The sequence below is a fragment of the Coptis chinensis genome, chromosome 4 (genome assembly GCF_015680905.1).
Source record: "Coptis chinensis isolate HL-2020 chromosome 4, ASM1568090v1, whole genome shotgun sequence".
NCBI classification, from domain to species: domain Eukaryota; kingdom Viridiplantae; phylum Streptophyta; class Magnoliopsida; order Ranunculales; family Ranunculaceae; genus Coptis; species Coptis chinensis.
This window is the reverse complement of record NC_141459.1, coordinates 70,744,262-70,766,214: the sequence shown is the minus strand read 5'-3', so window position 1 is coordinate 70,766,214 and position 21,953 is coordinate 70,744,262. Positions and strand designations below refer to the sequence as shown.

The 21,953-nt window shown below is 35.6% G+C and overlaps 1 long non-coding RNA gene across 1 annotated transcript; it reads left to right on the top strand.

Annotated features, from left to right (window-relative positions):
- Positions 1–19,986: 19,986 nt before the first annotated feature.
- Positions 19,987–21,719, top strand: LOC147504627 (uncharacterized). Its single transcript, XR_015220424.1, has 4 exons — positions 19,987–20,051; positions 20,256–20,376; positions 21,329–21,381; positions 21,561–21,719. It is a non-coding gene; the product is annotated as an uncharacterized LOC147504627 (long non-coding RNA).
- The last annotated feature ends 234 nt before the right edge of the window (positions 21,720–21,953 follow it).

Below are 21,953 nucleotides of genomic sequence, written 5' to 3'. Positions count from 1 at the left end.
AATCCTTTGTATATATAAAGAGGAAATTAATGATAGAGAGTAAAATATGTTGACTTTAGCTCTACTTTTAAAGGGATAGGGAGTTTAAAGGGATAGGGAGTCATTGGACTCAGCCTTAGAGACATAGAGAGTTACTGATTAAAAAACAATGAAAATAAAAAAAATAAAAAAAATAGGTTAATATGTGTCCATGGCAAAGATGAGTATCATTTCCGAAGCATTAATAGGACCCTAAATATATTATGGCAATTGACTTAAGTGAGGAGTAGGTACAGTAAATGGATAAAGACATCGTACCAACACCTACACAACCAACCAGGACAAAAGGTACTTAGGTACCAAAGCCGTGAAAAGTGTGGGTGGGGCCCCCATTCCTCAAATTAGGTTCAAATATCTTATCTGAAGGAAGTGAAGAGAAAAGTGAAAGATAACAAATAATGCACACTGAGATGCCAAAATAATTGTCACCATTTTATCCTGACAAGAGACAAAGTCACGGACAGAGACTTCACGTACTCCACATAGGGATGATCCTTGAATCCAAAGTCCAAACCCAGCTGAATTCCAAAGCTTACACACATTGCATGCACACAACACACATCACATCTATAAAGAAGTAGACATGGAATTTATGTAGATGCTTCAAACTTATTAGTGGGTTCGATTATTTGTTGGACTAATGAAAAAGTTGATAACGATTACACACTGTTGTATTCAAGATAGTTGTACTCGATCTGTAATGTAGAAGTGGTGGACATGGAATTTTAGCTAGCGATAAAGTTTGAGAGCTTAACTCTTGTGATAGCTACTTGCGAAAAAGTATGCATGGTTATGTCCGGTAAAATCGTACAAGTACCACCACTTTGTTCCACGTTTATAGGCTACATTGTCAATTATGTGCATGCTCATGTCGGTACTACTGTTCTCTCTCGTGCAAGTAAACACTCCCCTTCCCCATATATTTGATTGTATGTGTGATTTAGACGCTATACTTTTTTTTGGGTATCGTGGTACTGGATTCCCGACATTGGATGGGCTTAGTCACCACGAGTTCCGCATCCCCCGGCCACCAATGTTTAATCGCCATACTTTGGGTGGTACTAAGGCCTTTTTGAGATAGGAACAATCAATGAGGAAATGAACAGTAAAATGGATCTGGTAAAAAAAATATCATCAATTCACACTCATCAATTGTTTCTAGAATATGCATGAAGAGATTAAGTTGGTAATTACTTGGTAATCAAGAATTGCCAAGTTAATTATCCAAATTATGGCAAAAAAAAGGTATTGCCAAGTAGATTATACGTTTTGCGTAAGTTGTAACCTTCATAGGCATCTGTACATATGGATGAGTTATGGATATATATACATCAGAACGATTCAATAACGTTTCTCTATACAGAGTTCATAGCATATACTCGATCTTATTTGGAGCTAGGAGCTCTGTGCAACCCTGCATCAGGGTTGTGCCGCTTCTCCGCCAACAGGGGTGCGCAGCATCTCCGATCCGTCATCACTCTCTACTTATCTTCTCCATAATTAACATTTATTGCGTATTCTATCAGAATAGATAATTAGCTTCATAGTTTATATATTAAATATATACATTACTTACAGGCGTTACTGCTTTATGCCTGATATATTATATCTTTAATATATAGAAAAATGTGGGGTTGAGTAACAGTGGTTTGGTGTATGTTTCAGGAATAATTTGATAATTTCCAGATTTTTTTTTTTCTTTTTGAGGAGTAAAATAGTAATTTAACGTTTATAATTTGTTTTTTAAAAAACTCATTAAAGCCGGGGGTACCACAGTGGCTAGTATATAGTATATTTTGGCCGGTTAGGGACTTTACACCATTTTTTTTCTTGTTTTGACGGTACATATATATGTTGCATGGCTTCTATATATTCTACTATTTCTACTCGCTTACTCGCCCAAAAGTCTAAATTCTTTGGATAACTTATGAACGTGTAGAACAAAACAAAAATACTGACACTGTTCTGCCTCCGTGTTTACATGGCATGGAATGAGGCTGCATACCTGCATGAGCTTTTTGCTTTGGGCAATGGATAATAAACAGAAGAGCGCGCATCTTAGAACCCATTAATTTTATTCTAAAAGAAGCTAGAATTTGAGAATAAGATTCCAAGGTGTTTGGATGTAAAGTGTACTAGTTCAAATATATTATGATGATCAGGAGAAGTTACATGTGCTGTAGGAATAGCTTGCACTCATTTTGGCGTTAGGAAGATAACCCCTTGAATTGGTTAAAGCGCTTAATTAATTCTGGTTACGTACGCCATGTGCAAGATTCTGTTTTATTGATCTTAGACCGTACATGAAATAAAACTAGATTTTTCATTTTTTTTTTTTTAGTTAAGCTAGAGATTGGCAGTCCCTCACCTATTGTATTGCTTAAGAAACTCTTCCATAGATTGTTCCTTAAGCATCCTCTTCCACAATACTATGAAGGGGTTGATCAAGGGGGGGAACAAAGAAAAAAGAAATTACATTATGTGTATCCTGTGATGGTTTAATAGAAGCCAAATAATCTGTTGCCCTGTTTGTCTCTCTTACTACATGATTGAAAGAGATGTACTCAAAGAGGAGACTCAAACTTTGAATGGGGTAGTGACTAAATCTAGGCAGTACCAAGGGAGCTTCTCTTGCTTGTTAATAGCTTTTACTGCCCTTAACGAATCTGACGCAACTTCCACTTTCAAAAACCCCTCATGGAGGCATCTTTTTAACCCGACTTCAATAGCTAAAAGTTCTTGGAATAGCACTAATTGCATTCCACCATTCCCTGTATAAGCCGCAACAATTTGACCTTGACTATCTTGTATTGCCCCTCCATGCCTCGTAACATTACTGCTTACGTTTCCATCAGTATTGAGTTTAACTACATTTTCGAGTGGTGGATCCCAAGAGCAACCAGTATACACCGGGAGTTGAACTACAAATTGAGTCATATTCTGATATACAGAGCTCAAGCATCCAAAGAATCCTTTACCTGAGGCTTCAGAACTACTAGGTAGTTTTTGAGGTCCCGTGCCAACTTGTTGAACAACTCCAATGCGTTCCTGCTTGAACCTTGAAAGTGTCGCCTGTTTCTCTCTTTCCAGATGGTGTCCACTGCAGCACATAAGTAAACTTTGTATACTTCCCCTAATTCATGCCCTTTATAGAGCCTAAAGATGGACGACCATTCTCGATTAGAAGTTCTAGAATTAGTAGAGATACCGAGAAGCTTTTTAATCTTGGAAATGAGAAATGATTTTCCTTCGCACCAGACGGTCTTGGGTAGGTATAGTGTTGGAGAAGAGTTGCCAACATGTGAAAGAATGTCTCGGCAGAACCCATTTTCCCCACACAAAATTATACCACCTCACTTTGTTTCTAACTGGGCTGAAAGCGGTGTAGGCGCTACTAGAGGTATAGAAACCACTCTAGTGGGGAGTCCACACTATTTTATCTTGAAGGAGATTCCTATAGATGTTGGTAGTGAGAATTTCAGTCTTGAGATAAGAATACGGCATTAGAAGCACGTGGTAATTCCAATAACCATTACCTAACAAACAACTGACCTTGGCATCCATAGGAAATTGCCATGCTGACAAGGCTTCCACATTGAACAGGAGAGGAGAATTGCCACACCAGATACCATGCCAGAGCAGTGTATTCTCACCATTAGCGATCGTATACTTGATGAGCTTCATAGCATCCTTTCTAGCATCAATAATTTTTCTCTAAGACCAAGAACAGTCCTTTTGGGTTGTCACAGTCCAAAAAAATTGTTTTTTTATGTGATGCTTCCAAGTCCAATCTACCCATATAGTTTCCTCTTTAATAGCCACTATGAAGACTAGTCCGCAGTAGGCTCCCCTGTTCCATCTTTGAAGATTTACAAATCCAAGTCCTCCTTCATTTTTTGGTTTACTCATGGTACACCATCTAGCATGATGAAAGACTTTCTGCAATCCATTAGAAGACCATAGAAAGCGAGCGCAGATTTTCTCAACTTGATCCAAAACCGTTTTAGGCAGAACAAACGTTCTATCCCAAAATATATTGAAGGATAATAGAGCTGACATAATCAACATGGCTTTTCCTGCATGAGAGAGCTGTCTGGCTTTCCAATTTGTAACCTTTTAGGTGACTCGCTCAATTAAAGGTTGGCATTCTCTTATGCCCAACCTTCCCGAGATCAAAGGAAGGCCCAAGTAGCGGATAGGGGATTTTAATTACCAATCCAACTCCTAATATAGGATCAAGTGATTGAGCATCTTGATGATTGAGGGCACCAGTAAGTATGGTGGTCTTGTGAGTATTGATGTGTAGTCCAGTTGCCCTACCAAATTCCAGGAGACATTCTTTAACTGCAAGAATAGAGTTGCTTTCCCCTTTACAAAAAAGAAGGACATTGTCTGCGAAGGCAAGGTATTAAAGTTTCACTCTTTTGCAGTTAGGGTGAAACTGGATTCATTTCTCATTGATGCTTCTTAAGATAATACAGCTGAAAATTTCCATAACCAATACAAACAGATACGGAGATATATGATCTCCTTGTCTCAAGCCTCAGGCACCAAGGAAGAATCCTTCTGCAGCTCCATTGATCATCATAGAATAAGAAGGAAAGAAAACACACATCTAGATCTAGTTGCACATAAGAGGAGGGAACTTGAAGGTCTTCAACATAACTTGTATAGTGTCCCAGCTAACCATATCAAAAGCTTTTTGTATGTCTACTTTGATAGAACACCTCGGAGTGCCATGTTTCCTTTCATACCCTTGCAGAAGCTCATGAGAAAGTAAGATGTTGTCCTATATGGTCATGCCAGGGATAAAAGCTGATTGATTAGGATAAACCAAATCATTAATCACCAATTTCAGGCTATTTGTACAAACTTTAGACATTCACTTATATATGGTGTTGCATAAGGTAATCAGTCTAAATTTTTCTACCCAATATGGATTAGCTATTTTGGGAACAAGACAAAGAAAGGTTGCATTGACCCCTCTAGGGAGTTTACAAAATCTAAAAGTATTTTGAATTGTCAAAATAAAATCAAGACCAATAGTAGCCCAACATTTCTCAAAGAAAAAACTAGTATATCCATTTAGGCCAGGTGCTTTATTGTCCTCCATCTCAAAGAGCGCTTGCTTTATTTCATCTTCTGTCACTTCAAAGTCCAAGGAAAATGAATCACTGACTATGGCTCTGACTGGTAAGTTTTGGAAGAAAACTGGACTAGAGATCTCCTCCCCTTTTATGCCAAGAATCCCTTTATAGAACTCAACAATCATATTAATAATGTCTTTTTGTCCTTGGACTGTGTCTCCATGATCATCTTGTAGAGATCAGATGCCACTTCTAGCTCTTTTTTCCTTTAGAATATTGAAGAAATAGGCAGTGCACTTGTCACCTTCCAACATCCATTCACCCTCTTCCTTAAGCTGAATCTCAGAGGCTTCTGCACTAGCAAGAGTCTGATACTTATTAAGAGCAGATTTTTCACTTTGGCCAAGGTGTGGATTGAAAGGATTATCCTACAAAAGCTTATGGATATCATATAGCTCCTCCCTAGCTTTTATAACTCTACCATGGAGGTCAGAAAATTTCTTCTATGCCCAAGGCTTGAGCCTTTTCTTCAAAAGCTTAAGTTTCTACATGAGAATATACATGGGATTGGAATAAATAGGAGTCTTCCACGCCTCTTCAAGAATGGATTGAAATTCTGGTTGCTCCACCCAGTTCTTTTAAATCTAAACGGGGTTGTTTTCCTACTTTGTGCATTCCACTCTATGAGAATAGGGGAATGATCAGAAATACCATGTGGGAGGAATTCTGCCTTAGAGGATGGATATTGAGCCAACCATAGACTATTTACCAAGCTTCAGTCTATTTTTTTCATAATCCTGCCAGGTCCATCCACATTGTTACTCCATGTGAAAAAGAAGCCATTAAAATATAAATCCGACTGGCCACAAGCTTCCAAACATTCAATAGAATCACTTGCTTCTCTCGGATGCATACCCCCTCTTCTCTCCTTTGCTTTAGAAATGTTATTAAAGTCTCCGACAACATTCCAAGGTAGATTGATAGAGCTGTGAAGGGATCTAATGTTGTGCCATAGTTTCAATCTTTCAACTTTGGTATTTCTTGCGTAGACTACATGTAGTGAGAAAGTACACTTCATTGTTCGGTAAATGAGTAACCTTATAATGAATGTATTAGTCAGACTCCATAAGCTTAGCAATATGCATTTTGCATGGGTCCCTGCATATCCAGATTCTACCTGAGGGATCCTTGCTATAATTATTCATATGTTCCCAGAGAGGGCAACACATATTGCGAATGCGCTCGTACTTGTATTGCCTAACTTTCATTTCTAGCAAACAATACACACTCAACTTCTTTTATATTCTAACTTTATTAATTTCTTTGGCCTTTTGGTCATCATTAGTTCCTCGCACATTCCACACACAGATAGGTGTAGTCATTAGTGACATTTGTTCTTCGACCCCTTGGGTCGTCCCCTTCTTTTGCTGCTGTTCGGCTGCTTGGAAGAACTTTCAAGCTGTTCATTATATTGAGATACTATCCTTTGATTGGGAATAGCACCGAAGGACTCATTAACTTGGCCACTCCTATTGCCTGCCCTTGTGACAACACCCGAGGGTGTACTTGGAGGATTGGAGAGGAGTAGGTTTGAAGATAATAAAACTTCACCTAGAAAGTGTTATGTTTTTTCTTCAGAAATTTCACTTGCATCAAGAACGCTTTGAGTATCCTCTTCGAGGATAGAGAATCTGTTATGATCCATAGCATAAAGAATTTCATCCCCTATAGGAAAAGGGGTGTGAGTTCTCATAATTGCAATAGGAAAGGTATTTTCCATTGCCATTTTTAGGAGTTGCTTCGATTCTTCTTGCAATACAGTGGAATTGTCTGAGACAAACTGGACCAAGGGGATTCACTATATTGGCCTGCCGTGGAATAGCAATATCTTTTATTGGGTTTGGGATAGTTTCCAATACTGCTACAGTCAGTGGGGGTGTAGTCTCCACTGGGGCATTCCCTTATGCACTTAGGGTATTGCTTTCCACTACACTTTGTGGAAGGGGCGTTTCCACCAATACTTCTGCTACTGCTTGTGCTTCCTCAACATTTTCTTGTGCTATTGTATTTCCTCATGGTCTCCATTCGGCTGCACGATTTCGTTTTTTTATTCTGCGTCGCTGGCTTTTGGAAAGTATAGGTGCAGGGCCAGCTGGGGCATTTACATTCTCTCGGCTTGGAACTTGGTCCTTCGCTTTTTATGATCGTAGTCTTCTACATTCAGCAGTTAGGTGGCCAACCATTGTGCAATGATTGAATATTTTGGAAGCTTACCCAATTGTACTTCTTGCCAAAATTCGATGCCATGTTCCACCACTTCCACTGAGATTTTATCTGGGATTGGTTCAGTCAGATCTATATCCACCAGTACATTAGCATGATATCTGCTATCTTTTTCAAGAGTGTTGGCGTCAACTCTGATTTGGCTTCCCGGTCCTCTTCCCATTGATATTAGAGTTTCAGCTTCCCAGTATTCGAGGGGAAGTCTTGGAAATTTCTCCCACACAGGGGCTGATGTCTGGCGATATGTGTTTGTGTTGTAGTTTGGAGTCTATTTTGTAAACCTCAGAAGCTGTCCTTCTAAATACCATGTTCCTCCATATATAATTCTCTTATAGTCATCTTCATTCTCAAAACATAAATTGGTATAACCTTTTCCTAAGGGTGAAATTTTCACCTTTCCAGTTAATCCCCAATCAGTGCTGATTATCGATCTGATTTTGTCCAGGGTTAGTTTCATATCAACTCGGCCCACTAAAGATAGTTTACAAGCTGCAATGCCCTTTTCAATAGATCTTATGAGTAGTTTAATGGCTGGATGGTTATCCTTTCTGGTCGGCATAGGCAGTGTAGAGATATCCACTGGATTCTATATGTGTGGTCTTTCTGTATCCGCATATGTGCTTCCTTGATTTTGTTCTACCGTGGCATTTCTACTTGCTCCTTGGGCTGAAGATTCAACACCAATTGAGGAGTTGTTAAAGACTATATCAGCAAAAGTCATCTGGCTTGTTTCAGGTACAGAACCCTGCATACAAGTCGAAATTCTCTCCACATCAGAAACAACTTGCCTAGCCAAATTGGGGTTTCCAAACTCATAAAGATCCATTCTTGATTGCCTTCCTTCCCGAAGTCTCACTGTCGAACAGTGAAGGATTTTACTACGTCAAAGGAAAGCAAAGGAGTTGATTTCTTACACGAACTCTCACTGTCAATCAGTGGAGGATTTTACCTGCAAGAGACAACAAAGAAATTGCGATCTTTCCCGAACTCACACTATCAATCAGTGGAGGATTTTGCCAAAGAAAGGAAAAACGAACCAAAAGAAATAACAGCTAAGATAATTCCTTGCCGAGCTCGAACTAACAATGCTGGGTTTTTGCCCAAAAAGGAAAAAACATCAAGGGTTTTAGGATAAGAATAGTGTACCAAAAGTTTTTTAACTAAACGCGGCAAATAATGGAGTGCTAGATCACTGGGACAACTTAAGTTATGTCCCAACTAGTCGCCCAAGCTTTGGTCCCCATTTTTAATTGAGGCTAAAGTTAGGTTTTCCATGTTAATGCTATCACTATATATAGAAAAAATTATATTAGATACAACCGACCAATGAAAACATGATAGCGCGTATCAAGAAATATTTGGAAGATATCTATATCAATCTATATCAATCAATATTAATATCAATCAATATCTATATCTATCTATATATTAATATTAAAGCTCAAGGGATATTTTTCTAGCTCTCTTAAATTTCACGTCATCAATTTCTATTAAAACGGGAGTTTTTCTCCTATTGAAAAGAAAAATTCTAACACTTCTAATTAAAATGGGAATCATTTTCTTATTATAATGGGAATTTCTCAACTATTGAAAAAGAAAAATCTAGCACTTCTAATTAAAACGGAAATCCTTCTCCTATAAAAAATGGGAATCACACTTCTAAATTAAAACGGGATCCCTCATCCAATTGAAAAACGGAAATCATTATAGTATTATAATGGGAATTCCACTCCTATTGAAAAAGAAAACGGGAATCCTTCTCCTATCAAAAACAGGAATCACACTTCTAAATTAAAACATAATTCCTCATCCAATTAAAAACGGGTTTTAAAACTTAATTAAAATAATTTGTTAAGAAATTAAAACAGGTTTTAAAGACTTGATTAAAACAATTTGTTATGAAATTAAAATGGGTTAGTGACGAAAACAGGAATCACGATTTGTTAGAAAATTTCTATATATATAGTTATGATTGTTGAGCAAGTTTTTAAGAAAGTCGGCGCGTATGCACGGGTCTACTTTATAGTATTAATATTAAAGCTCCCACAAAGAGTATTTTTCAAGTTCTATTAAAATTCCACATCATTATCTCCTATTAAAACTAAAATTTTTCTCCTATTGAAAAGGGAAATTCTAGCACTTCTAATTAAAACGTGAATCTTTCTCCTATTATAATGGGAATTTCTCCTCTGTTAAAAAAGAAAAATCTAGCACTTCTAATTAAAATGGAAATTCTTCTCCTATTAAAAATAGGAATCACACTTCTAAATTAAAATGGGATCCCTCCCCAAATTAAAAAATGGGATTTTAAAACTTAATTAAAACTATTTGTTGAGAAATTAAAACGGGTTTTTAAGACTTAATTAAAATAATTTGTTATGAAATTAAAACGGGTTAGTGACAAAAACATGAATCACGATTTGTTAGAAAATTTCTATATGTATAGTTATGACCCAGCCCAGAGGTCAACTCGGTGGAGGGACTAGGTCACTGGGTTAGTGGTTCAACCAATGGGTCACTACTTGGACTATATAGATAATATATATGTGTTTGCAACTGTATGTCCGCAGCTAGTGGTGGTAGGCTAATTGACAATAAGGTTAGTTCTATGCGGAACCAAGGTTCGATTTTGTCCACAAGCAATTTATTTTGAATTTTTAATAATAGCACAACTAGCCAGATTGGTTCGGCCCAATAGTCAAATTGTCTAGTCTAGCAGGGTTTAATAGAAAACCATCCGAGTTTAACGGTTCAGCACTGGATTAACTACATAAATAGTCTGATAATAATCCCAGCCCGGTTAGGAAACTGGTTTACCGAGTAAAACCTTGGGACCGAGCCGGGTCTAATAACATTGGTTATGATTGTTAAGCAAGTTTCAAAAAGAGTCTGTGTGTATGCACGGGTCTACTTTCTAGTCTATATATTAATATTAAAGCTTCCACAAATGGTATTTTTCTAGCTCTCTTAAAATTCCATGTCATCAACTCCTATTAAAATGGGAATTCCTCTCCTATATATATGACATATTTTATAAAAGGGGTTTTTGACTTAGCACCCCCCAAAGTGTGTATCCCCTTTTGTGAATACCCCCATTTTCAAAATCCTTAGTGATTGCCCCCCATTTCATCAATCAACTGTTGCACAAATGTTGATATTTTAGATATTGATAGTTTTACCCTTAAAATATAGCCGTTGCATTTCTTTATTTATTTTTTCCTTTTTTAATATTATTTAAGACCAAGTTGGACCAAACTTGTAGGAAAAACGAAGACACGAAGACCATTCTTCTCCATCTCAATTCTTCTCAAAATCAATTTTTCTTTGTTTCATGGGTGGTGGATCTGGTCCTACAAAGGTTGATCCCTCTTATTTTATGTCTGATTCTTCTTAAATTAACTATCATCTCGTTTGTTTCACTGATTTTGAAAAAGGGGTCAAAGGTGTATGTTAAAAATGGGGCATTTTTACAAATACATTATTTCATTTTTAGGTGTTTTAGAACATTACGCTTTATAGAATAATTTAAGTTTTATGTTGGTATTTCAGGAACCTATTGCGATGTCATCAACAAACAATGGATTATGTTTTCTGTGTGGAGATGCTGATCACTGGAAGTGTGATTGAAAATGGCTTCACTACCCTTGTGTTAAGGGATGCAGAGATACCATGATGGTTCACTGGAGTACCCAAGAGAGTATAGCAATGGACAGAGGTTCCTCAGATGTAATTGATAAGTGCTCAAAAGTAATGATTTATATCCCTAATTATATATATGTTAGTCTCCATTTTATATTTATTTGTTCTAATATGATGCAATTTGAGTTTTTGCAGGTCAAAGAATCTAAATGTGAAATATGGAGGCAAAAGAAGTAAAAAAAGAGTCATTGGAAATTACAACCAAAGGCCTAGGGCAAAAATGTCATATTTATCTCTAAAAGTGTCAAGCTTAATGGGACTCTAAAAGAGGATAATAATTGAGTTAGAAGAGTTTTAAATATGATCTCATAGCCTTAATTTCAAATTCATAGGAAGAGGAGATCAACATGGAAAAGAATTCAGAGTTTCACAAGAATTAGGAAACTGAAAGCTGTCAGAAGTTGCAGCTTGCACAATTACCTGCAGGGCAAAGTGGGTCATGTCTGACTTTTGTGCAACCGAATCCAACTTTTCCAGGATTGCTTGTAGAAAGATTCTAGAGAGGTTTACACCGAATAAACATATAATTCGCATATCTATCCAGACGAACATGTAAGCCAATATAAAAGGCACAAAAACCCAAGTTAAAAGATATCAAGGAAATTTAGTTTTTGCATCTTAGATCTAGAATTAAGAGAGAAGAAAGTCCAAACCTTTTTCACCATTACCATCAATAAAAATTATTCATTTTCATATTGTATTCATAGCATAGTATGAGGAACTAATCTCCCTTCTCTTGAGAGGGGAGATGAAGCAATTTTCTTATGTTTTAGTTTAGTTTTTCTTCTATCATATTCTAGCATAAATCCCCCATTGAGTTTCTTTTTATTCATCTATTGATCTAATGTTCCTTGTGGAGGTTAGGAGGTCTTAGGATAATTCATGATTGTGTAGATCCAAATACTACAAACCCCTAGATTCTTTTCTTCTAGTTTTTAGTGTTCTAGTGTGATAATTGGATTCTTTATGACACCTAAATTAGTTGTATGGTTAATGCCACATGTGGATTTTCCATGGTACCTAGAGATGTATATTGAATGCCACTTAAAGCACAATTTGGTTAGATAGAAAATATCAATGGAGATTGAAGAAATACTTGGTGGTAAAGTAGAAAACACGTTGAAATCCAAATATTAACATCATGGTTATGAGCATAAGGTTTGTAGGTATGATGAGTTTTCTATCGGTGATTTATATTAAGCATGATAGATATATCTATTATACTAATTCTATGATTTTGGTGGATTCATCTCTCCCAAGATATTTTCTCTCTTCATTCATAATTATATATTTAATTTAATTTAGTTTATGCATAGTTTAAATCTCAATTTGAATCAACCATATATTCATTATTACTTAGCCACATCTTTTACTTATATTCGTTAGAGTAATTTAGATTAGGAATTTCTATTATCATCAACCGTGCTTGGAACCGTGCCTTAGCATTGATGTGGATATCTACCAATATCTTTGGTGATCCTAATATGTTTTCTGCTGATAAATATAGCCTACACTTACTTAAGGCTTTGGAGAACGGTGAATTCTACAACATATACTATAGAATGCTAACACAAATCGTATACGTCTTTATGAGGAACACCAATAAGCTAGTGCTCCCTGTTTTTATTTGTAAGATGGTACGTCATGTGTGTCCTGGCTTAGAGAATCACTACAAAGATTGGATTCCAATTCAAACAATTATTGCACTACACATCACTCTTAGGCGCTCTAGACTCTTGGCTTGGGATTAAAAGGTTAAATTGGACATCAAATACGGAAGAAAGTTGTTGTTGAGGTGTTATTGGAGTGATGAAGATATTTACCAAGATTGTATCAACAAGGAAGTTTGGAAGTTGATTTTTGAGTTCATGGATAGCAATGACAAGGTTAAGGAAGGAACATGAAGTATCAAGAGTATGCAGAAGTAATTTATCATTAGTTGTTATGGTATACTGGTATAGTATAGTACTAGAAAGAGAGTAGTAGTAGTTAGTTTTATTCCCTACTGTCATGGACTTCATTATTTTTAATTTCGTAGAATGTCAATAGTTTATGGAGTGATTAGATTTTAAGAATAAAAATAAGATTGCTAGAAGCTTAGCACTATTATGTGTGATGCGTGTGTGTTAAGTGTGTTTTAGTAAGCTAAAAGTATTCTCTATTTCAGACAAGTAAGTTAGAATCCATTTTTATTTCGAACCCAATCCTAATCAATAAGCACTTGGTCCTAAAAATGAAAAAAATAAAAAAATAAAAAAAAATCGACTAGGGTATATTATAGAAAACAAAGAAGGCCTAATGCTTTCTTTCACTACATCTTCTACCTCCAACCGCCCTACACAATAAAACACCCACTCTCAACCTAAACCAGAAACTACAACTTCATCTCATGGACTACCTGTAACGAGGAGCACTTGCAAATCAGCAAGGCTTACCACCGGTCAGTTCCTAATTGTTTTTAATTCTATATTTTGGAATTCTACAATTCCAAATAGTATTTTGGATGTCCTGCTTTCCTGATTAACCGCTCAAATTTTTGCTAGTTTCACCGCTCAGCTTCGATTACAGGTTGTCAAAATTATATATTTGAATTTGTTTTTTTTTTTTTTTTTTTTTTTTTTTTTTTTTTTTTTTTGTTTTTTTTTTTTTTTTTTTTTTTTTTTTTTTTTTTTTTTTTTTATGTTTATTGTTGTATGGAGGGAGACAGCAGGAAATAAAGGGTGATCATGTGATGAAGTATTAGTATTTGGTTAGGCTGAGCGAAATAGGAGAGAAATAAGGTTATAAACTTAACAACCTTCCGATTACCACTAGCTCTAAATCTTTAATCCTAAATTTAACCCCTATGGTCCTATTATGCAAACATTTGCACATGGCAACTAAATGAAGGATTCACGCAGAACTCTGTTATGGAGAGTTGTTTGATAATAATGCCATGAACGGATTTTTTAAACAAGAATGCGAAAATCGGGGTTGGGACTGTCTCTTTTATTCTAAGGGGGACAAATATCTTGAAGGTATTGTTAGACGTTTCTACGACTGCGGAATTGATTATGAAGAGGTGAATGGGAAAATGGAGTTGTACTGGGATAATGACTATGAACCCACTATCATCACCCCTGATTTTCTAGTAGAAAAAATGGGAATTTTAGCACACTATAGACCTCAAACAAAGGCAAAACAATCATGTGATTATCGAGCTTTGCTTGGAGAAAGAGTAGAAGTGGATTCTGCAAATCGTGTTCGAGTTTGCTCCCTTCAAGTGAATCAAATTTTAACATATCGTTGGATTTATGATAATATGATTGGATCTAGTAATTCTTCTACAATCTATGAACCTAGTGGTCATATCCTATTTATGTTAATGAAGAGGGATATCAAAATTTGTTTGGGAAAGACTATAATGAGGAATATTATGGAGAGAAAGAATGCAAATCATGGGTACCTCATCCTTCCAACATTTATCACTAGGCTTTTGTGCGAGTTATAATTATTTAGTGAAAAAACAATTGAGACAGAAGGAATATAACTTAAAGAAGTACAAATTCCCAAGCAGATTTTACACTGTCCACCTGGATTTTGGGATCCTACTTTACTGACAGACGAGGGTGAACCAATTTTTGATATGACACCCATCATGACCCTGATTCCCCACCACCTTACTTTGAAAGCGCTAGTGTCTTTGATGCTCAGATGGACCGGAATGTGCGAGACATGGGTTTAACATTATTTAAGTGTATGCAAAAAATTTATAATTATCAGAAAAATAAGGAGGAGATGAGTCAGCGATATAAGAAGTTGATGGGACATATTCTTATACTCTAGAATAACAATGCTGGAACATCAGTTCAAAAGAGAGAGGTCGTCCACAGTTGAAATAGAGTCATTTATCTAGGTTTATGTATTCCGGTATTTATTCATAAATATTATGATCACTCATGTACTTAATTATCTATTATGGCTTTATCACTCTTATTTGTAGACAGAGACAAATCCTATATTATGCTAAACAATGAAACTATTGATTCTAGTTATTTTTATTTTATTAATTGTTGTCTATTTCTTTTTTATTTATTAATTTATTTTCAATCGTGTCATTTGTACTAATGACTCATGCATTCCACTCTAGCACCTTTTCTCCGCCTTTTTGGAGACGTGTAACTCTACGGAATGAGCACTTGACAAATATTTCACTCTTATTTGTTTTGTTAAGGATATAAATTCTACAGATTTTAGCTTATGTAAATTTGCACGCATTTAAGGTAATATCCCTCCTTCTCTGATCATTTCAATTATGGTAAGCTTTCAATTATTTTATTTCGTCATTGAGGATAATGCCTAATTTAATTAGGGGGGGGGGGGGGGGTGAGAATTAAAATTTTGCAAAATTTTAATTACAATATTTGGAAATTTTATATGTGAATTATTGTGATTCTAGGTGAAAAGTATATTTTTATCTTTTAAACTGGCTAATGAAAATTGGAAATTATAAGTCATAGTCAGGATTAGTGAGACTTTTTAGACTAAGTTTCTATTACTAGAAATAGATCTCACTAATAAAAGTTCTAGTCTAGAGTAAGTTCATATAATACGCCACTAGAGGAATTTCAAATGAAAGAGCAGCGTATCCTTTTACCAAACTAGAGGATTAGTATAGAGACTTGACCTGTGGGACTTGAGCCTTTCAATTTTAATTTCTTAGAGAGTCTTTATGTAAATCTGAGTTCAAGTTGACTCAACCATTTTTCTGTGCTTAAATTCATTGTGTAGTCTCATTTATTTTTGATTTAGTTAATCACGAGGTGGCATCAACTGGGGAGATAATCAATAGGTCTTGTAGTCTATTCAAAATGGAATATCATACTAATAAGTCAAGTAGTGATCCAATCAACCTTTATCCACTATGTAAAACAGCTGATTTAGGACGGCTTATATCTGTCGAGATTGGTCAATCTCGACGGCTACTGACTGTCTCATAAGCCGTTGTTAAAAATGTCGTGGTTTTGATTCTCGACGGTTAGTGGCTGTCCATTATTTGAAATACAAAGACAGCTAGTAGCTATCGAGAAAGGAGTTTTTTGGATGGTTAATGGCCGTGGTTTAATGTTTAAAACAACAGCTTCGCACTGTCTAAAGCTGTGTCCTGCTCGATCAAAACACGAAACTGAATAGTTTCAATTCCTTATTGCAGTCGGCTAATGACAGTAGAGTATTTGAAAATCTAATTTATCAGATCCACCTTTTGCTTCAATATGATTGGCTACCCAAATAATTTAAATTCAAACTGCACTATAATTAAGAAACCATAATCAAACTTAAGTACCAAAACATCTTTATATTTATCATTCCATCCAAAATGTTTACATTGCAATACCATATACTATAAAACTTGAAGTCTGACAAAATACCAAAATATTTGAACTCGATCTTGTTGCTCAAGTATTCAATAGCTAGCTAGAAACACTATCCAAAGACCAAAAAACAACTATGTACTTGGATTTACAAGGCATGCCAAAAGAAGATAAGTTTTTGTCGATTTAAAAGCTTCATCGATCAATGAAAACCCACGTAATTTTTTGGCCAAGTAATCATGTCACCAAGCACAATATCTCCAAGTCTTCCATCTCCTTCATACAACGGTGCAAAATCATCAAGTATCTCATCGATTCGAACATTATACAAACTTGGAGGTGTCGTTAAATAGGTTTAGACTTCTCCAAGTGCAACTACAACCTTTGTTATGAAACTCTTCAAGTGACAAGTTGTAGATTAAGGTCAGATATTGAGGGAATCATCATGAACTGTTGATTGTTGTATTTCCTAAGTAAATAAGAAAAAACAATGAAGTTAACAAAGAATATAATAATGAATATAGAGATGATTACTTACTATATCATTTATTCAATCTAAGACATGATACAAACTCAACAACTAATCTTCACTGACTAGAAACATCACAATGACCAAAACATATAGGAAACAGACATACAAAAAAAATTCTTACCATTGCAAATTGAAACCACACCTTAAAATCACCTATCCTAAAAAATTTAACATACCCACATGACCAAATCATAAAACAATCCCAAGAGAATCAAAATTCCCAAGATCACAAAGTACTCAAACTTCCAACATTTCATTAAAAATCACAGCACCAATACTAACCTGCGCTCACTCGCAGCACCAATACTAATACGTGATAGACTGTGACATACTTACTTCATCACATACTTGTATAGTATTCAGTTTTTCTGCTGTATGGTTTGAATCATGCAGAAGACACTACCAAAAAAGTGACTTTTAGCGTCCGAATTTTTTGTCGCAGTCATAGTTTTAGTTGCTAGATATAGTTGTTGCCGCGATAGGTAGGATTGGTGGCAAAAAGTACCTTTTTGTCGTGACTTTCATCTTCCGTGGCAAAAGGTGCACTTTTGGCAATCGTTTTAGTTAGACCATGGCTTTAAGTTAGACCTTTTGCAACCAGCAAGATTTGGGCGTGGTTTTAAGTGTGTGTTTTGCGACCACGATGGCAAAAGGGTTTTAATAATTATTTTCTTAAAAAACAAATAGAAAATAGTTATTAGTTGGGTACTCTATTAGTCCTCGCGGCTATTTTCATTTTTTCCCACCTTTTTATTTTGGTGAAAATTGAATCCTAAAACTTCTCAAATAACTTCAGCTGCTCTTCTTCTTCATTGGCTTCTGCCTCCTTCCCAGCCTCATTGAACTTTATCACTCCTTCACCTGTAGGTAATCAATCATCTTCTTGTCTCATTTTTATTCTTGTTGACGTTTTGTTAGAAATTGTTAAAAGAAATTCTTTTATGATTTGTTAGAAATTGTTCATTACTCCGAATCTAAATCAAGTAGAAAAAATGGAGTAACTTTCTTATATCGTTCATTTTTTAATTATGTATGTAGATCTGTAATGACATTTGACTTGATTTTTAGATAAATTTGATTTGAATAGTGTATACTTATGAGTATCTAATCTAGTCTATATTATTTTTGGGTAAAACTTTTGGCTTTAAGTTTAAAGCTTTAGCTTTGTTCTTATTTAAAGGTAAATTTTAGAACTTGTGCATTAAAACTTTACATTTAAAGTTTAATTGTGTATGTATATTATTTTTAGATTTAGCGCTTGATGTAGATATGTGTTTATAACCATCACTTTCCAGATGTTGTCTCATAATGAGAGAGTAGGAGGGGTGATAGGGAAGGGAGGAACCATCGTCAAGATATTACAACATGAAACTTGTTGTGACATAAAAATCCTAGAAGGCAGTCCTGATTCGGAGGATCGCCTTATAATCATATCTAGACCAGCAGTAATGCTTTCCCTTTAACTTCATTTGTCGCGAGTCATGTTTTAATTTCAATTGTTAGAATATCTAGTAATTGAAGGCAAGTGTAATATGACACTGCTGACATGAATAATTCATGGATGCAGCATCAAGATGATATGATCTCTGCTGTACAAGATGCAGTTCTTCGCGTGTAGGGTAGGATAGCAAGGGCTTTACCTGAAAGTAATGATAAACCTGTAATATCTAGGCTTATTTTCTCCTCCAAATGATTGGTTGCCTCCTCGAATGGGTGGTACCATCATAGCGAGAAATGAGGAAATATACTAGGGCTAACATTCGTATATTACCAAAGGATCAGATTCCAAAGTTTGTTTCAGGAACCGAGGAAGTAGCTTAGGTATTCTTTTAATATGAGCCTTTGTTAATACATTATGAGTTGTATAATCTCAAACTGATTATTTATTTCACTTTTTAAGTTTACTAATAGAAGGATTGAAAAGATAAACTTTTGGAAACATTTATTTCTTATCAGCACCTTTCAAGTTTGTGACTAACTATTTCAGTGTGAGTTCTCTCAGAAAGTGTATGTGTTGTGTTATTGGTCATAATTCACAAACTTGAAAATGTGCATGACTCTACTTATAGATGACATGGGAATTTGAGTCAATCCAAGAAGCTCTTTTCTAGATAACCTCTAGGTTGCAGCATGATCTCCTGCGCTTTGCATTCCCTTCCATGAATCAACCTTGACATCATGCTTTTCCAGATCAATTACCCTTATTTCCTTACATGGGACAGAGGGAACCTTCACCTCCTTGAATGTATATGGGTGGCATACATCCACATGGCTGTATTCATCCCCATGATGATCGATCTGCTTTTGCGCAAAATTTTAAATGCATAGGCCCCCCTCATAATTCAGGAAGAATTCATTCTTCGAGTGCCATAGGAACCTTAGGTGTCTACTTTTTATCCCACTCTTAATGCCATTCACTTTTATACGATTCCCCATTTGACTATCTTGATATTGCTTAGAGATGATGTCCATTTTGTTGAATCCAAACAAGTTTTCTAATTAATTTGGATTTAGGGAGTAATTGATGTTGGTGGACTAATGGGAATGTCGAGTATCTTTGGAGGTGCTCCTCAAAGAAGATTTAGAGGGTTTGTTTATTTACTTTTTTTTTATTACTTACACTTGTTCTTTTATACTTTTATTTGAAATATTAGCAAGCGATCCTCCTCCGATATTACTTGGAATGATTTTTGTTGTGGATGCAAGGAAGCCCGGCCGACGCGGTTGTTACTACCACTACTATGGAAGTTATTGTTCCTTGAGCTATTGTTCTGTCAATTTATGGAGAGGATGGAAGCTCTTTAAAACAAATAATCCAGGTTTCTTCTTTGATCTAACATTCATGAATGTATGCATGCATATTGCATCACTATTTTATACTAACTACACGCTTTATTTCATATATCTGGTGCAAGAATTACTATCATTGAGCCCAAACCTGGAGCAACGGAGACTGTAATTGTGATAAATGGGACACCGAACGGACACATCTTTGCAGAGTCTACTTCAAGCGTTTGTATTGAGCGGGGGAGGTTCTCCTTGAGCTGACATACCAGATAGGTGATATTTCTATCTGATGGTCTTTTCTTGAAGTGCAACTTGCTAGAGTAGACACATCACTTGCAATATCATGGTTATAGTTGGGGTTATTGGTAAACTTTTTCCCATTACATCATGATTTCATTTATACAAATGAAATGAAATAGAAAAAAGAATACTGATGTTTGGTCACCTTATTGCTGTTGTTAAAACCTAATATTTCAGCCCAAGAAAGAACCTTAGAGGATGCAAGAATTATTTAGTAATTCAGTTTTGGGGCTAACTCAGATAGCGACACTCCTCAAAGGACATTCTATGCTCAGTTTCAGTTGGAGATTTATTTTGAGTAAGTGAATTATTAATTTTGTGCCCATGTAATGAGGAAAAAAAGTGCTCAAGATTTATGTATATTGGAACAAAGTACTGTTGAAGTTCTATTAAGGAAAATTTGTTCTAGAAAATGGGAATGTGTCTCTCATCAATAGCGTATTGAAACAATTTTGGAATCCATCTTCCGTGGTGATGCCACGCCACCCATTATTAGAGGAAAATAGCATTAAGGGGCATTACTGCTAGTAACTTTCCAAGAAATGGAAAGAGAAAAATGAAAAATTTGTAGTGCGAACTCTAATGGAATTAAAAAAAGTTATGCAACTTATGGTACACCACCCTAGTAATGCTAGAGCCAACTTGAGGTTGCATAGGTCTAACTCTTGAAAGAACTGCTTTTTATCTTTCCTTGACTGAAGATTACCACTTTTTATTTGCCTTCTAAGTTATTATGGAGTATCCCACCATGGTGCTAGCCATTTAATTACATTGATTTACTTGTTTACTGTCAAATTCTATCTTAATTACATTTAATTAAATGGTTTTGTAAGTACTCATTTTATGCTTAATTATCATGAGATACCAGCTCATGGGAAGTAGCACTATGTGAAATTTGAGAATACATGAGCAATCTTAATGTTCATTCGTCCATGGATGTGTTGTTGCGAACACATGTCTCTCTGTTTGCTATAGAACGCCTTTGTTTCATTTGTGGTGATTATTTGTGTAGTATCTTGTTTTCAACTACTTAAAGTAAAATAACTGATGGGGTTCAAGGCTAATTATTAGGTACTGTCAGCTACGTCATAATCCATGTGTTTGCTACATTATAATATTATTCATCTATATTATTCAATTTCTAATAATGGAATTGCATCTACATCTACTCTTTTTTGTCTAGAATCTAGAATTCTAGATATGTTACAAGTAGTGATCAGTCTTGACTTGTTCTTTTTTCCTTTGGGCAGGTGAGAAAAAAAGGGCGGGGAGTGGTTACCATCCTTGGTCTTTCGGGTCTTAGGTATGAAATAGCTACAAAACTTATAGTGAATATTTTGGTTTATGGAGTCGACACTAATAAATCATATGTTAAGCATGGTAGATGACTAGGCACTGTTGGAGCGATAAACCTTTAATTATTGTCTTCGGTTTATGTCTTTCTTGTTATTTATAAACTTTTCTTGTTGTTTGTTTACGCAGAAAATAAATGTCCATCGATGGCTTCTTGTACATGCATGATCCGAACTTCGTGGTTTTTGCGATTTTGGCGCTAATAGGTGGAATATGGTACTACTGCGCATGCGTACTGTTGGATTTTGAACTTCCATCACAAAGATTTTTTGTGTATATATTTTGATACTTTTGTTTATTTTGAGGGTGGTATATGGTATGTCCTATTCAAGAATTAAAAGCTAACCTAGCAAGCCGACAAGGTTGCAAACTGATTGAACAGAAGGTGGTGGTAGCTACAGATTCTCAAAGAGCTGTTCAGATCCAGAATAAACATCTTGCAGGTGTTCCCCATCACAGTTGTTTGAAGTCGGTTAGCTTTAGGATTTTTACCAAGCTACAGAACTACAAGAAAAGAGAAGT